The sequence below is a fragment of the Silurus meridionalis genome, chromosome 6 (genome assembly GCF_014805685.1).
Source record: "Silurus meridionalis isolate SWU-2019-XX chromosome 6, ASM1480568v1, whole genome shotgun sequence".
NCBI lineage: Eukaryota > Metazoa > Chordata > Actinopteri > Siluriformes > Siluridae > Silurus > Silurus meridionalis.
Window position 1 is genome coordinate 6958613 of NC_060889.1, and position 19553 is coordinate 6978165.

Below are 19553 nucleotides of genomic sequence, written 5' to 3' on the forward strand. Positions count from 1 at the left end.
TTTTGCTCTCCTCACACTTACACATTCACTGAGTTTTGTTGATGGTAGACACAGCTCAGTTTTCATTATGCTGTCATAGCTGTTATTCTGGAAGTTTCTGCTTAAACTCTGCACACTATGCACATTTTCTATAAACATTGTGTGACAAAATGATGATACCACATACTGTAGAAAGCATAAAGAATGGCTGCAAATGTTCTTTGAACAATTTGCATTAATCTGTCCATCATTGAAAAGGTAATACTATAATTAATTTAGAAATGTACCTGATTCTCATACTCTTAAGTTACTTTGTGATTATGTCCATTGTTAAAAGGTATAAAAAATTTTAATTATATTGAATTGACTAAAATGGCAATAAAAACCCTTATATATATTATAGATAAAAAATTGTTACTCTTTGTGATATGTTGACAAATTGTCCCATATTGTTAAATTTTACAATAGGTAAGCATTGTATATTGGAATTGCTTTTCTAGTTATGCGTACATAAACGTATAGTCTTCCTTGTTTTTTCTGACCTTGCCGAGCTAAAGGAATCCATCTGCTTCCAAATACTAGCTACCTAATAATTAAACCAAGGATTAGCTTTATGAATTCACTGTGTCATGGGTATAAGCCTCTGTGATTTTCAAAAAACTTAATCATGCCTCAACTAAATAAATTTGAAGAATATACAAAATCTACACAAACATAAAAGCCTCTGTATGTTATTTTCAAACAAACAGCTGCCCAAGCAAAGTGATCTTGGCATCAAGTATTTTGAATCTCTTAGACCTCTCTGATTTTCCTCACTTTCCCTATTGTTAATTCCCATTGAAAGTGGTGTAACCCTGGTTCTGTGAGGTGATCATGCTATACACTATCACAGCAGTGACACTTTTTGGTTCCTTATTACATTTATTATTAAGAGTTTTCAGAACAACCAGTAATGCCCTCGGGGTGGCATTCAAGCCCAGTCCTTTAATAACTATTTTTGGAACATCAGATAACAACAAATGTCACTTTAACTACAAGTCAGAGAGATATTATTGCTTTTATATCTATCCTGGCCTACAGGAAAATTCTGTTGAGCTTTTTTTTTTATTTTGTTGGAAATCCACAACCCTTCTGTGAGTAACAGCTTGGATGGAAGATTTGATGTTTATTCTAAAACTACAACAGCCCAAATTTATATCGAAGGACCCAGTGAAAAAGTTTAACCTAAAATGGGAAACAATATTGTCATATTTGAAAATTTAAAGGGACTACCCAGCAGTTCAATTAATATATATGCACACACTGTACAAAGTGCCTACAAATCACTGGCAGAGACACCTTGCCAAAATTGGCATTAATTGTTTATTTGCTAAAATATTTTTAATTATTCTAAATTCCAAGAGGATCACAGCAACAAAATCTTTTGAGCATTCAGAGATACTTATCCAAAAAGTTTAATGAAACCAAAGCCAAAGTTTTTAACACACCCACCAAAATGGTTAAAACACTCCATTCTCTATTAGTGCAAGCAGTTGCCATTACATAAGCCAGTTTTGACACTGAAATCTCAAAAATGAAAATTAAATTAAATGCTCTTACAAAAGCCGAAGCCTGTCTGTAATCTTTGGCACCAACCCTTTCAGTTGTACAGCATAATAAACTGTCCATGTGCTAGCTTTCCAATGTATTTTCCCTGTGGACTGAGGAGGATGTATCCGAGTGATGAACTACACTGACTTTTGGCTGCTCATCCCTCAGCCTCTTCATGCCTTCTGGACTGTCCAACTCCCACCCCTTGGTCTTCATTTCCCTGCCCACCATTATAAGTCAGTGGTGTGTGGTGGTTACAGATTAGCAGGCCGTTAAGATATAAATCAAAGAGCCATGTGTGTGAGGTGAGAGGCTGATTAGTCAATGTGCGTGCGTGTGCTGGAAGCGAAAATGTAAGAATTATGCAAGCTCAGGAGAATTGCACACCAGTGTGCTGGGAGAGTTAATGAGAAGAGGCAGAGTATATGCATGAAAAGGAGGTCAGTGTGTAAGTGAGGCAGTTTGGAAAACTTCATGACACACACATACACTGCCCCTGGCACTCTCTCTGCCTCCCTTCCCCTGTCCCTCCCCCGAGATGTAATTAACAAAGAAATTAGACTGGAACACAATGCTGATGGGCCGCTCTGTCTCCAGCACTGTTAAAAAACCTTAATCACTTTCTCTCATTGTGGGAGATAATGCCAAAGTGTATGACATTCTTACCATAAAGTCTCCCAAGTCAGAGATTTCATGCTTTAGGCCAACCTGGAGAGGTGCCATGCACAGATAACACCTCCTTTCCTTTCAGTACTAATGAGCCATTATTCAAATGTGTCCATATTGTTTTTAAACCAAAAACCATGGCTGCTTGCAATATAATTTAATGGTGATATACCAAAGAGGAAAAATGATCATTTGTATTCTTTCTTTTTAGCCAAGCAGAATTTAGCTACAATATTTGATTAAACAGTCCAGCTACAGCTTGGACTTTCATGTTCAAATTCTTACTCTGCTAATTATAAACTTTTCTTAAATTTACATTGGAGTCCAGTAGCATTCAATGTCAAGCAGTTAGAAGCGGTTAGCAAAAAAAAAAAAAATCTTTCCTCAGTACATGACTGAGCAACCCACACATCCAACCTCTACTTCATTTCCTGCTGGGACTTGCAAAAGACCTGCAGTGTATTAAAACCATCTGTATACATGCTTTTTTCTAACATTAGATGGCTTGGAAAATTGCATTCATACATATTTATAGTGTGTTGTGCTTGTGATAAGGGTTAAATAGGCAATGGAGAAAGAGGGGGAGAAAGAGAGGGGGATAGAGAGAGAGAGAGAGAGAGAGAGAGAGAGAGAGAGAGAGAGAGAGAGAGAGAGAGATTAAGTAGACGATTTTATGTGAAAGTATACAAGTGAATATGCTGTCAAACCTGCTGTCTTTTACACTACATCTTTGCTCATCACAGTCTGTGAACTTAAAAAAAGGAATCAAGCCAAATAAACCTAAAATGCCTGGCTGTGAAAAATGTTTCAGTAAAAGTATTTAATAAAATTCCCTGTCATTAATCAGTATTACATTCAGTGAAAACTATAAAGGTGTATTATCATATTCATTTCTGTTTTATATATGAAACTTCATGAAATTTTGTGCTAGTTTACAAAAAAAGCAATAGTGCAACATCCTTTCTATAAACTGTACTTCAATCGCCAAGGCCACATAAATAAGTATATAAAGCTTAGAGATCTTTAAGTAAAGAATCATCTTTGCTTGCTCTTACAGTGGAAAGATAGATCCAGTAAGTTGCAAATGAATAAAAGTTAATCTACATGTTTTCAACAATTTACATCTTCTATACCAGCTTTTTCAATGCTAATTTGGCAGCTTTATAAATAATCTGACAAATACTTTGTGTAATTGACTTAAATGATCTTATCTGATCTTATGTTACAGAATCTTATTTCTTCATATCATTCATCATTACACATTACAAACTAAATGCAGTCCTCGACCATTTGAACCACACTTATGCAGACTCTACTCTTCTTTCTGAGGAAGCATGCGAGCTGAACCGAGACATGCAAATCCAGATAAAAATAGTGCAGACCATAGACTGGTCAAATACAGATCTCTCAGACATTCTGAATAATGCCTGTCTGAAGTCCCTTTTCTAACCACCTTAAACATGTTTAGGATAAAACTAGTGTAGTGACTATTTATTTCTTATTCTTTTTTGAAAATGCTTTTTTTCTGGAATTTCATTCAGACTGATTTTATTTATTCAAATTGATTCATGTATTTAGCCAATGAATTGTAGTATTATTGTATTATAGGTGATGGGGTAGCTCAGTAGCTCAAGATGTTGGACTACTGATCAGAAGATCGTGAGTTAAAATCCCAGCACCACTAAGCTCATACTGCTGGGCCCTTGAGTAAGAACCTTAACATCAACTGCTCAGTTGTATGAATACAATGATTGTACAGTAAGTGGCTCTGCATAAGGGTGTCTGCCAAATGCTGAAAATGCATTATTGGATCACCAACATTAGCCAAAATCTAGAGCAAATAAAGCCTCCTTATTTTCTTTGTTTGTACCCAACATAATGGAGCAGAATGCCATACCAGGTGCAACAAGATCTTAAAACGGTCTTCAAAACAGTCAGCCACAAAATACTTTTTGAGAACAATTTGCAGGAATGTGTCAGAATTTATCCAATTATCCTCATATTTAATCATAACTGATAGCTTCAAATTAGAGGAAGTATCATTAACATGTGGGGTCCCTCAAGGCTCTATCCTTACACCCCTTCTGTTCAAAGTCTACCTGCTGTAATTAAACTGAATCCTGCAGGAAAAATAATTACTTATAAAAGACATGCAGGTGACACCTAAATTTACACAGAATTCTCACCCATCAACCACAGTCCTGTACATGCATCATATAAAAGTGTCAAGCACATGGATAATTGGATTTTTTTCCAAATGTCATTTAATTCAACAAAAACATGAAAGAAGTGATGATAATCATTTCAAAAGATGATAGATGCCAAAAACGACTTTAAAGAAAACTCAAAAGACTTAAATTTAACCCCCAATCTGTCCTTGAATGCCATACAATGGTAAAAAGGCAAAATGTATTCCTTACCATGATGCATTAAGTAACCTACAGTAGCAAAACTTCATTACATGTGGCTAAAAAAATATGCTTGGAAACCTGACCTCTGGTCTGAAATGCTTAGGTTAGACCTAAACTTTAATTAAGAGTTTATGTCCATATGAAGAACACACCCATGCATTCATCTTTAGGAGACTTTATAAGACGATGCAATCTTTGCTGAACTTTTCAAAAAAGTGAAACTCCAAACGAGAGCTGCTAGCAGAATACTAACAATGCTTTTTAAACTCTAAAGCAATTACACTGACCTCTGCATGACCATGTTTTGTAATCAAATGTTAAAGTACAAGCCATGAGCACATAAAAAGCTTTATTGAAAAAATTATAAATAAAAAGAAATACTGTAAAGAAGCTAGATCCCACATTAACAAAAAACATTAACACATTTACAATTTATAGATACTTAAATGCATAGAATGCTTTACATTTGCTTAAAACGGTGTACAACAAAGGCTTTATTCATTTAAAACATTTATTGTAAATTCAATTTTTAAAAGTAAAACAAAAATCCTTTGTATCAGTAACAATTATGGAAAGTAACTTAAATTGAAATCAATGCAAAGTGCATTCTGGTAACAAAGTAAACTAAATCTTTAGGAAAAGCCTTGAAGGGTAGGGTTAGAGCTGCATCATGATGGAGTAGTTTGTAATTTGGAGTCCTCTAATGCATGTGGGGCAACATGCCATGAAAATATTGACAAACCGAGCCTCCCTCCCCTCTGCCCCCTCTGTTCACACTGTGAGTTGTGAGACAGCTTATGAATATAAACAAGTCACACAGATACAGAAGTGACAACTAAAACAGACTGTTCAGGAAGATGGAGGAAGATTTTAATTTTTGCCATTTAGTCAGTACTATGTATTTATTTATTGTTGCTTAGACGTTTTAGGTAAGCTCAAGTGAATTTCAATGGTGTTCCCTAAACAAACCAAAACCATGCCATCAAATTAGTGGTAGTGTAAGACTGCACAGAGCCACTCCTGGCTGTGATTTCCCCAGCACCCTGTGCAGTTGGCCTACTATCTCCCCAGTCTCGCTCACTCTGCACACCTGTGTCTCATTAACAGCTGCTTGTTTAGGTCTTGCCATAGTACTGTGTGCAATATCAAGCAATCGTGTTTGTATATACATTCATCATTCTTGTTTGTATTTTTTGCCCGTATGTATATATATTCTTAGAGAATATCATTCTTTGTAATGTTAGCTAGTTGAATTAAAATGCAAGCTGTTGTAGTTAGTCTGGATTGAGTACGGTTTCAATGAAAATTGAGTGAGAACAGTACAGCTGTAAGTACGATTTATGAATTTTGCATTCGAGCTAGTAGGCACTTGCTTCAGTTTAGTTGCTAGAAGGGAGTGCCTTGTTTTGATTTTAGGTGCTGTGGTTCCACCTGTCAATTTCTTTTTTAGGGCACAGTTTGCATTCTGCTTTGCCTTGAATGCCAGCATTAATCATAAAATACATACAACCATTGATTTCTGAGTGTTCTTTATGAGTACAGGTAACAACTTACCAATATTTGATTAATAGCATTAGTATTAACGCATTAAATCAATTCAATTAATTTATATTTGTGTAGCACTTGATGGATGAATTGGATGGATGAATTGTCAATGGACATTGTCGAAAAGCAGCTTTACACAGATAAAGCTGTTATAAAATAATGTATACGTTTGTGCCTAATGAGCAAGTCAGTGGCAAATGTTGCAAGGAAAAACTCTATGATATAAATAGAAGTTTCTATCTATCTATCTATCTATCTATCTATCTATCTATCTATCTATCTATCTATCTATCTATCTATCTATCTATCTATCTATCTGTGAGAGCTTTAACAATAAAGCTGAGGGAGAGGGAGACAGACATGGTCTAGTGTGAGACAGGTGGAGGCAATGTAAAAAAAAAAAAGGTTCAAATGCTTGTAAATCATGCAAAGGAGAAAATAGATACACTATAATTGACAACTGTTTGTGGACACATAACCATCAAACCCATGTGCTTGCTGAACACCCTAATCCAGATTTATTTTCCCTTTCTTCTTATTTATTATGCAGTCTTCTGGTAGGTATTTGTGTCCATTCATCCACAATCAAACAAATACATATGTTACGAAGCATTAAACTTCAGAAATGCTCTGTTATACGAAACTTAGCTTTTAATCAATTGGTGTTTGTTCACAAAATGGTGGTTCACACAAAATAGTAAAAAAAATACACAGAGAGTCACAGATTAGGCCTAGATCCCAAAAAGTTGAATTCATATTTGGTTGCGGGAGCAGAAACTATGAACCAGTTGAGCTGTGAGGGTTTTGTTAGGTTTTTTTGGTGGATGTAAAAATTTAAAATAAACAAATGGTAAAAACTTGCTTTTACCAAGGAATTATATACGTGCATTTGCTGCGAGATGGATGGATAGATGGGAACATTTTTATTCTGTAGTCCACTACACATTTAGTCCAGTACAACCAAACTTTGTACCTTGTTGTTTGACTTCATAAAAAAAAATAAAAAATTATAAAAATAAAGCGGAGCTTCTTAAAACTGAGCAACTAACCAATGGTTGGTGCTACACGGAGTGTAACTGCCTAAACTATTTCAACTTGAGTCCTCACATTTACTTGTTTATGTCCATTTCTTGATTTCGCCTCTGCTCTTGGCCGTCACTATCTTTATTGTCTGAGCCGATCATCATCAAAGTGGCTGCTAATGAGTTCCATTGGAACTCATTTGGAACTCATTTGAAGAGGGTGATTAGATTGCAGTAATAAATTATGTGTGTACTCAGCAGGATATTATTCTCTGATGGCTAGAACAGCAGCAGTGCCATCCATGCACTCAGGATGTCATCTTCATTAGACCCTACTTGCTCTCTCGGTTGCTTACCCTGCACCCCTTTTGCACCTTCCTGTATCATAATTTTTTTCCCTCACTCCTCACTTTTCTTTTTCTACCTCTAGTTACTCCTACTCTTCCTCTCTGCTTCTGGCTTTCCTTGTTTTGATCACATCTGCAGAAATTAAAGCCTGTTTTCACTTTAGTATTTACTTCCATTTAACTTTATATCTGTGAAGCACAGTATACATGTCCATTAAACAACTCTACAGAATCCATATATATATATATATATATATATATATATATATATATATATATATATATATATATATATATATATATTCTCTGGAAATTGGGATTGAGTTGGAATTATCCACTGAATAGTCCGAGACGGAGTTTAGAAAGTTCATATTTTGTTTTTTTATCCTGCCTTTTTTAGGGTTGGGATGAGAAAAATGTTTTAAAAAGGTGATAAATAATACTTTGCATTTAACTTCTTTTCAGAATAACTGACTGTGGGTAGAGGTTTACTATTCTTTAAAACATATATAAGTTCTTGCATCAATATAATGAGTAGACAAAGTCTAAACTAGCAGAGCTACACATCAGAGGGAAAGTGGTTTTGGGATTTGAATCTGACATAGAACCAAACTGCTGTCTTTTAAATGTTTGTATAATTTGCAAAGTAATAATATCTCCTGATATTAATGGTTATCATGTGACCTTCAGAGGTAATAAAAAGTTGTCTATTTAATTCACATTGAATAAACCAATGACAGCTTTTGGTAACTCAGTTTTATGTGTAATTTACAGTACATGTGCATGTGCAAGCATACGTGGCCATCAGAGCTCTATTCACAGCAAGCAGCAGGATGTTTCATTACCTGACTCACTTCCTGCTTCCCCTACCCAATTACCATTTACAGCTGCACCATGATCATAAATAGTGCATAAACCCAGTGAAATCCACCGCAAAGAGCAAATGCAAAGATGTGAACTCAGCGTTGCCTCACTCACACAAGCAGGTGTTCCGCCTATATTTATTTACAGAGTAGGGTTATGGGGTATAGTTTGATTTGATGTTTGATTTGGTGTCCTGTGTGTAATCAAAATGGAAGGGGAAGCTTTAATTAGGGGAGACTGACAGCTTATCTGGGATAATTATGGCAAAGACTGATGAAAGTCCCAGGTGGGAGTCGAAAAAATAATGACACCTTGTGCTACTGGTCGGAATTAGCTTGATTAGTTCATGGAAAGGGGGAAGTGGGCATAGAGTGGCTTACATGCTTAAGAATATCCCTTTCTATTTATAATTTGGCCTGGCACAAATCCGCTTCCACTGTGCGACTTGACACTCGAAAAGCAAATATTCAACCATTTAATACACCTGTGCCATTAGTCATGAGAAAGCAGGAGTTCCTGATAGCAGGAGGTGTTAAGTTGCATATTTGTGTATAAATCTTAACAGGATTTCTGTTTAAAAATCCTTAATCCATGAAATACTAGAATGTGAATGAATCCTCAAATTTTGTGCTCTGGCAGGCTCAACCTCTGTGCCCAGCATGCGATAATTTACGGCTGCTGATAAATATGCATTTCACATCTGCCTCTTTAAATTAACTGTCTCTTCTTCATTGTGCGTTTTTGGATTTCCAATCTTAAATGGATCCCAAGTACAGTAAATTCAATCATTACTGGGATTCTTTATAGAAGCAAGTCAAAATGAATACAGAATATGAGCAAAAGTTGATATATACATCAAATTATCACACTCGTACAGTATCTCACAAAAGTGAGTACACCCCTCACATTTCAGCAACCATTTTGGTATATCTTCTCAAGAGACGATATTATAGAAATGAAACGTAGATATATTTTAAAGTAGGTTATGTACAGCTTGTATAGTTGTACAGATTTACTGTCCTCTGAAAGTAATTCAACATATAGCCATTATTGTCAAAATAGCTGGCATCAACTCCGTGATGTCATTATGGAGGTGTGGAAAAGGATCCCAGCAACAACCTGTGCAGCTCTGGTGAATTCCATGCTGAGGAAGATTAAGGCATCCTCTTCCACTCCGTTTTTATAATGACATCAAGGAGCTGCTGGATGTTAGACACATGGCGCTTCTCCACCTTCCACTTGAACTAGTTCATGCTTTTGTTACTTCTAGATTAGACTACTGTAATGCTTTACTGTCTGGGTGTGCAAATAAGTGCATAAATAAGCTTCAGTTAGTTCAGAATGCAGCAGCAAGAGTCCTCACTAGATCTAGAAAATATGACCACATCACCCCTGTTTTAATCAGTCTACACTGCTCCCAATTAAATCTCGCATTGATTATAAAATAATACTACTGACGTATAAAGCACTTCTGAGTGAACTTCTGTACCAGTATGATCCTCCACGCCTACTTAGATCAAAAGGTGCTGGCTATCTGTTGGTTCCTCAAATAATGAAGACTACAGCAGGGGACAGATCTTTCTCTTATAAAGCCCCACAGTTATGGAACAGCCTTCCAACCAGTGTTCGGGACTCAGACACAGTCTCAGTGTTCAAGTCGAGGTTGAAAACCTATTTATTTAGTCAAGCCTTTGATAAGTAGATTTTTTTCTTAGGTAAAGGCTCAGATCTGGAGGCAACATGGATATAGAGTGTTTGGTGAACTGGGATATTTGTATGCTGTCGTCCCCTCACATTCACTAGCCTCTGGATAGTGTTCTCTTCGACTGGAGGCTACTCTGTGCAGCTTGGGACGGTATCTCATCAACGCCTTGGGTGGTTCCATGAAATTCCGGAGTAAGAACGGGCGCTTGGAGGATGGATTGGACTGTAGTTAATGTCAACAGTCTGCTACATTGACTCAGGACTACAGTTCGCTTCTGATCATCATCACTGCACCCTGCAACATCGTATATCTGCTTTAAATGGACATTCGGTGCAACCCAGATGAGGATGGGTTCCCTCTTGAGTCTGGTTCCTCTCAAGGTTTCTTCCCTATGCCATCTCGGGGAGTTTTTCCTTGCAACAATTGCTCATCAGGGACAAACTTACTTACAAAGAACATATTTACTTTTAATCACCACATTATCTGTGTAAAGCTGCTTTGAGACAATGTTCATTGTTAAAAGCACTATACAAATAAAAATGAATTGAATTGAATTGAACATGCCCCACAAGTGATCAATGGGGTTTCAGTCTGGAGACATACTTCATCTCATTCACTTTCAGCAAGGCGTTTGTCATCTTAGAGGTGTGTTTGAGGTAGTTATTATGTAGGAAAACTGCTGTACGTCCCAGTTTCTGAAGGAAAGGCATCATGTTCTGCTTCAGAATGTCACAGTACATGTTGGAATCCATGCTTTCCTCAATGAACCACCGCTCCCCACTACCAGCATCACTCATGTAGTCCCAGACCATGATGCTACCACCACCATGCTTGACTGTAGGCTAGACACAATTTGTTTTGGTACTTCTGACCAGGGCGTCACCACACAAGCCAGACACTCTCTGAGCCAAACACGTTTATCTTGGTCTCATCAGACCACAGGACATAGTTCCAGTAATTCATGCTCTTGGACAGGTTGTCTTTGCAAACTGTGACTGTTTGCAAACTTTCTTGTGAGACAGCTTCAGAAGAGGCTTCCCTTTTGAGACAACAGCCATGCGAACCAACTTGTTGCAGTGTGCGGCATACGGTCTGATGATGAACATGATGAATGGGACATACTAAAAACTAAAACGTTATGAATGTGCTGAAATGTGAGGGGTGTACTCACTTTTGTGAGATATATGTATATGCTTTCTGAACATCCCATTCCATATTTAAACCCCTTTTTCTGTTATATTATTCTCGACTGTTCTGGTAGCGCATTCTACTTGATTTTGGAGCTTGGTTGTGTGAATTTGTGCACATTTGGGCACAAGAGCATTAATGAGGTCAGGTACTGATGTTGGGTGAGGTGGCCTGGGGCTCAAATGGTGTAGCAGTTTATTTTAAGTGTTCGGTGGGGTTGATGTGGGGGCTCTTTATAGACCTCTTGAATTATTTCACTCCAACCTTTCAGACCATGTCTTTATTTGACTTATTTTATGCACAGGGCATTCTTTTGCTGGAACATGTCTGGGCCTCTTATTAAAGTGAAGAGAAATTTTGTTATGCTATAGCATACAATATTTCCTAGAGGAAATATGGGTATAATTGTCTTGCATTGCTTAATACATGCAAATATTTTCTGGATTAATTGATAATGTGTTGGAGAGGAGGTGCTTTGAGACAATGTTCATTTTTAAAAGCGCTATACAAATAAAAATTAATTGAATTGAATTCAAAAAGGTGTGCATCCACTGAAGAAGATCAGAAAGTTTAGTCAGCAAGGTAGTAAAGGCAAAAATGTGCTTTGCTGTACTGGGCATGTGAAGTTTCAAACCGATTTAATATTAGTTTGTCAAAAGATCAGGATCTAGTTCAGTATAGTTTAAAGCTAAAATATTTCAGATCAAAATTCTGCCTGAGACTGGACCCGAACATGCTGGGAGATGAAATCGCTCACAGATATCACTTCTTTTTGAGGATATTTTCAGCAACTTGGCATTGGTGAAGTGTGATTTGTGGAGAATCTTGCAATGCATTAGAAATTGTTTACAGCAGAAGAAAAATGGACTCTAGCTTGAAGCTGATTTATTGTTCTACTGAAATAGTAACATTCAAGTCATGTTCCCAAGACTCACAGGAAATATGTGGTTGTGAAATTAATTAGATAATAACTCATTGATATAAACCACTTTTTGATAGATGTTAGAGTAAGAAATTAATTGATTAATTCGTTAGGAAAGTAGGGAAAAAGATTTTGTACAAAATCTCTGATCTTAAAGCCAAGAAAGAAGTAGCTGTTCAGTAGCCATCATTATACAAACCATTAATTGTAGTCATTCAAATACAAAATGCAGACTCCAAGAATGAGAAACATAAGCGTTATTCAAAAAAGGCATGTGGATTAAAGCTTGTAGGTGTGTACCGTTATCATGATTTTAGCCCAATTTTCATAGTGTTTATGATGACAGAAATAGATGAATCCTAAAAGTAGAAACTAGGATCAGATAATGACATGCAACTAACTTTTGCATGGAGGAGGTCTTTCTATAGACTCGGGGTTCATAGAAAGTTTGTGGGACAAGAGATTTAGAAAAAAAGAAAACCCAGTTAAAGATGATCCACAAAATTCCTGTCCCTCATATAAAACCATCTTAAACACCATCATCCTCTCACACCCCTGTAAAAACCTTCATTGGGCTGAAACATTGGGCTAAATTCCACCAACTGTCACTGTATCGTGGACTTTCTGGCCGAATTCCCCTGGATGGAAATCCACACCTCCTCTATTATCTTTGAAACACTGGAGTCTTTTTGTGTCCTAAGCTCTCTGTTGTACTCCCTCTACACCACTGACTGCATAATTAAGCACTAACATGTTAGTAAAGTATGCCAATGACACAGTGGTTGTAGGCCTCATCACTAACAACAAGGCCTATTTTGGACATCCTCTCCATGAATGTATGTAAGACAGAGAACAGAGAAGATGTAAGCAGACTGCCTCACACCTACAGTCAAACATAGAGGTATAAGCTTAATGAGTTGGGGTTGTTTTAGAGCTGGAAAGTGTGGAGACTTGATGACCAGATGATATAAAAACTAAACCAATATGGTTACCATTTATTTCAATTCAATTCCATTCATTTCATTTCATTTTATTCCATTCATTTAATTTCATTTTTATATGTATAGCAATTTAAACACTGGAAATTGTCTCAAAGCAGCTTTACAGAGATTAAGCAGTTATAAAAGAATGTATAAATTAGTTTCTTATCTCTGACCTGAAATGTGAAATGGGGTGCACGTTTGAATCTTATGCTTAGGTGTTCACAAACTTACTATGTTATGATATATGTTTATTCTTTTTTTTGTTACTATATTTTGTTTTATTATGTGTATATTCTATTTGATGTTTATTTAGTTATCGGCCTTACAATGTAACAATCTTGAACCTTGAACATTAGATAAAAAAAATAACCATCTCTTTAAATCCTGTGGAAAAAAAACATGGGCTCTATATTTGTTTAAAAATGTATTTAATCATCATTAGTATCTGCTTTATTCTGGTCAGGGTTATGCTAAATAAGGCATGGGACATGAATACATCATGGATGGGTTGTAAGTCCATGGCAAAGCACCACACACATTTACACCTAGAGGCAATTTGTCATGGCCAGTCAACCTACCAGCATGTTTTGGCAGGTGGAAGAGAACCACAGAAGCCACACAGGCAATAACCCAAGCTCGGGAGACCCTGGAGCTGTGAGGTAGCAATGCTAGCTGCTGCACCACACTGCTGCTCCTTTTACCTGATTCTGTGTTCATTTAGATGTACAGTATGTTTGCACTTATCTTGTTGAAATATCCACCTATCGTCGAGTGTAACCTCTCTGCCATCTGGGTCTTATCTGAACACACTCTACAATTCTTCTAATGAGGCTTTGGAAGGTTCAGGGGCTGTTTACTGTGGATTGCCCACAGGAAGGGATACTTTCCTCAACCTTTCTAAATGACTTGTATTAGAAGATTTATAAACTTACAGCCACAACTATCTACTCTGCACATTTTTTATGGCATTGGTTATGTGCAATGTAAAACAAAGCTTTTATTTTCTAATTATTTTCTTTCCCTTTAAAAAACTGAGTGATGAGATGAAAGAAAATGAACTGCTCTCATTGCTTCTGAGTCTCATGGAAACAGGTGTTGTATTCCTTTGCTGACCCAGATCCATTATTCTGACACACAAATGTATAAAACTATAACTGCAGTTAAGGATCAACCCCCCTGCAGCGTGCACCTGAAAATCAGTGTTTCTTGATCATCATACACAATATTTCCCACAGTCAGGGGGCTGTTTAATAGTCTGGACAAAGCTCTTATAACCCCACATTTAATGAATATTGTAAGATATGGCCTGGTTTTGGCCTGGCTGCTCATAGATAAAGGCTTGTCTGTACTTACTGAGTATATTTTATTGACTGAAGAAGCTACTAAAGATATTGATTTCTTGAAGTAAAAGCTTTGAAAGTGGCTACATCATGGAAATGTAAAAGAATGTACAAAATTGAAGCTATATTTATTTTTAAGTAAGCATTTATAGGTGTTGTGTGTGTGCACCTTACATAATAAACTGTAAATAATTATGTATTAGTGAAATGGTATGAAATGATAATCTTTTCATAATGACACATGACAATGTGACCATTAACTGAAGCTCTTGACCTGATCCTTTTAAGATTAAAATGAAAAACATCTGGAAATAAACAGAATGGTCTTATATTCGTTATATAATTATATCAAGAAATATTAGATCCGTCCTCCTTCATTCAAGATATTTTGCTAAAACCTTAACTTTTTACAATGATAATATCTTTGTCTTTTGAGTGATATTCAAAATGATGGCTGGGCTTCACTCTTGAGATCTATCCAATCATTTGACTCTGCTCTCTGGCCAGCCTGACTCAGAATAAATCAGTGGCATTACATGCAAGCTGGAGTGTATAATCTCCAACATTTACATATGCATGCTAAGCCCTCTTGTTTGCCTGCCTGACACAGACAAATCCCTCAGCAGATCTGTTTTAGATAACCTACGACATATCAGTAATTTCGTGAATTTAACATAACAATTGTCATATATGAGGTTATGTTATATCTATAGTGAACTTATTACTGGTTCATGAAAAGAATAAGTTTTATGATTATATTTTAAATTACAATATGTATCTGGGAGTCTGAGGTGTACCTGCCTATAGTAAAGTCTTATGTATCCACTGGAAACTGATCCACACGTGACCCACACTGCCGTTCATCTATTTTCATAATTGTCATCTGTAGGTGGGCCAATTTGACCTCCATTAATAGTCACCACAGGACATTCCTGTGATGCCCAGGCTTTCACAAAGACTGCAATTTAGATTTTATTTTTGTCACATTAAAAAGCGTTTGAAGCAAACGGTTTGCTCTAAATCACTACCTGAGATAAATGACGAAGGAAATACCCGAAATAGTAATTTTAAATTTTAATGATGACATACGTTTCAAAATGTGGTGGTATGCACATCAGTGCACCAGGTCTTAACCTAGTTATGACCCCTGATCTTTGTTCTCACCCATGTGGTTTTATTATCCCAGTCAATTTATATTCTGCTTTGTTTGTTCTCTTTTTATGTGTGAAAGTTATATAGTACCTCAGAGCTGTGTGACCTTGTTTTTCTATTTGCTTTCTGTTCAGATACCTATTCCAGTTGTTTTCCAGACCCAGTTTGACCCAGTTTGCTACTCAGACCATGGATTATGGATTTGCCTTAAATTGCCCAGCCTGCCTGTACTCCTCTTCTCCTATAAACTATGTAAGTGTTGGTTCATAACAGCTTCAGAGTTCTTGAGATACTGTCTATGTAGAGGCTCACACAAGTATGTGAAGGTGTAGGTATGGTACCCTATGATGCAGTGGCAAGCTGTCAGGGCCAGCAAGGCCTGCTCTGTAGGCCATAAAACAATCACAGACTTACATTTTAAAATCTATATTCATTTAATATATAATAAATTATTACTAATAATTGATTCTCTTCATTTCATAGCCTTTCTCTCTGTTGAGCTGCTTCCAGTGGTGTATGTTTATGTTAAAGTTTCTATCCAATCATAGTTCAGCTTTTTTTTAATCACTTTTTGCCAGGGTCAAAAAATCTGCTTTGAGGCTTTCAGAAGCAAAAGAGGTCACCTGTAGCTTCAAATAGCGGACAAAGCATTAACCAATCAAATTTCAAGTTGGCAACACCAGGGCCATCTAGCAGGCCCAATACAACGATGCACAATAACAGACATTTTCATGTCCTCTGATTGGATGGTCAGAGAGCACAGTAGTTAGTAAATTGCTTAATCTAAAATATATTAATGCAGACTTAACATGCGACCTATAACTAAGCAGTTGAGGGTTAAGGGCCTTGCTCAAGGGCCCAGCAGTGACAGATTGGAGATGCTGGGATTTGAAATTTTGACCTTCTGAGCCCAATGCCTTAACCACCACTCTACTACCTCCTTAATAGCTGTTTTTTCTGTCTGACAGAGGAATAGACATTTATTTGGTTACAGATATACTCACAAGGCCATCTGCAAGACAGATTTTTTCATGGTGTGAAATGCAAGGCCCCTGCACGAAATGTCTTGGTGTGAAATGCACAAGGCCCCCACAGCTATGATGACATGAGAGTGTGCATTTCTGCCTCATGTCCAGAGACTCCATATTCACAATAGCCCTAATTAAGGTCAAGCAGCTACTGAACAGAAATGGACAAATTAAAGAAGTTAATAAATGTATGAATCAATGAAGTTGATACAGCATCCATTATGTTCTTTTTAATGCAAGCCTAAGCAGGAGCATTTTCTTACAAGAGTAGTCATGTCCTGCCAAGAAACCTTACTAAAGTCTAGTCCTAACTACTGGTAAACACTGGCCAATTTAAAACTTTGCTTTTTTTCTTATCCATTTTGTCTGTTCATTCACAATACAATAGCCCTTATTACCACAAAACCACAACCTTTATTTTATTCCAACTTCAAAAAGTGGAACAGTCAGAAAACACCATTATCATATTGACTTGAACAAGGAAAAACTGCCTTTTGACAGCTGCTGATGAATGACTGCCATGCAATCACAATTCTAACAATCACAATTCTATTACAATAGTGCTTTCTGTATTGGGTATGTTATTTTCAGGTTGCATTGCTTTGTATATCACAAAAGTGATGGATGTGCAAGAATGCACCATTTATGTTCATATGGCCAAAACAAAATGATACATCCAGTGTACATATCTAGCAACTTTCAACGAAGTGCTGTAAACTTAATTAGATGCTATACATTTACATAATCACAATTGTGCCAGCATTGGAACATAATGAGGAAACAAAGAGGAAAAAAACTGCCATTGCTGTTCTTTTGCCACAGTTCCATTTAATATACTTCAAGCACATTGAATGTACAAAAACAACAGAAAAAAAAGATCCAGGTCATTTTGACTACAGCTTTAAACTATATTTGTTTTGCTTATCAACTACAAAGGTCAAAAATGTCAAATGATTTTTTTGTCATTTTTTGTCATTAATATTTAATGTACTCGGATAAATTGAGTCAGTTGGGATATAACAAGAGTGCTGAAATTCAGTGATATACTGGAAATATTTCTCTCTGGAGTGGAAAATAAGAACCAGTCTAGAAATAAAAATGGCACATCAATCAAATGTCTAGTAATATGTGTCCGTTAGAGCTCAGCTATTCAAATGTGCTGGACAATCATCACACCTACTTATGAATAACATTTTTGAAATGTATCAGTCAGGATTTCGGCCTCATCATAGCACAGAGACGGCGCTAGTTAAGGTGGTAAATGACCTGTTATTGGCCTCTGATCAGGGTTTTGTCTCCTTACTTGTTTTGCTCGACCTTAGTGCAGCTTTTGACACCATTGATCACACTATACTGCTTGCTAGACTTGAGAACGTTGTAGGAATAAAGGGAACAGCTCTCTCTTGGCTCAGGTCTTATTTGACTGATCGCTATCAGTTTGTGGATGTAAATGGTGAGTTCTCCACACTCTATGAGGTAAAGTTTGGTGTTCCTCAAGGATCTGTCTTGGGCCCACTGCTTTTCTCTTTATATATGCTGCCTCTTGGTGAAATCATTCATAAACATGGGATTCGCTTCCATTGCTATGCTGATGACACACAGCTGTATATTTCAGCAAAGCCAGATGAGCTAGATCAGCTTAACAATGTTGAGAAGTGTGTAAAGGACATTAGACAGTGGATGCTTAATAACTTTCTTCTGCTCAACTCAGATAAGACGGAAGTACTTTTACTAGGACCACATGCAGCTAGAAATAAACTTTCCGATTATGTAGCATCTCTGGATGGTGTTTCTGTTTCAGCATGTACGGCTGTCAAAGACCTTGGTGTGATTATTGACCCGAGTCTTTCCTTTGAGTCTCACGTGAATATTATCACCAGGATCGCCTTCTTTCACCTTAGAAATATGATGTCGTTGCAGGATGCAGAAAAACTAGTTCATGCTTTTGTTACTTCTAGATTAGACTACTGTAACGCTTTACTGTCTGGGTGTGCGAGTAAGTGCATAAATAAGCTTCAGTTAGTCCAGAATGCAGCAGCAAGGGTCCTCACTAGATCTAGGAAATACGACCACATCACCCCTGTTTTAATTAGTCTACACTGGCTCCCAATCAAATCTTGCATTGATTATAAAATATTACTACTGACGTATAAAGCACTTAACGGTCTCGCACCGCAGTATCTGAGTGAACTTCTGTACCAGTATGATCCTCCACGCCTACTTAGATCAAAAGGTGCTGGCTATCTGTTGGTTCCTCAAATAATGAAGACTACAGCAGGGGGCAGATCTTTCTCTTATAAAGCCCCACAGTTATGGAACAGCCTTCCAATCAGTGTTCGGGACTCGGACACAGTCTCAGTGTTCAAGTCGAGGTTGAAAACTTATTTATTTAGTCAAGCCTTTTATCAGTAGATTTTTCTTAGGTAAAGGCACAGATCTGGAGGGAGCATGGATATAGAGTGTTTGGTGAACTGGTATATTTGTATGCTGTCGCCCCTCACATTCACACGCTCACTCAGGTTTGTTGACGGTGGTGTGGTGGGTCGTCTCTTATCCCAGAGATCCCTCATGTCTGTGTTACCTTCTGGTTCTCCCTTTTAGTTATGCTGCCATAGCGAGTCTTGCCGGAGTCCAAACTGCACAGTGACATTAACTTTCATACACCAATAGTTACACTTAATAATCCATATCCTTCTTTTCCCGTCACCCTCTCTCTCTCCCTCTCTCTCTCTCTCTCTCGTTAAACATGCTCCTGAGGCTCCAGTGACCACTGTTCCTGCCCCTCTCCTCCGTGGATCTTCACACTTCTGT

At 37.1% G+C, this 19553-nt stretch overlaps 1 protein-coding gene across 7 annotated transcripts in view; it reads right to left on the reverse strand.

Moving 5' to 3' along the window:
* astn1 (astrotactin 1) overlaps positions 1-19553 on the reverse strand; it is a 258717-nt gene that overhangs the window by 41589 nt on the left and 197575 nt on the right. The window lies entirely within an intron of this gene.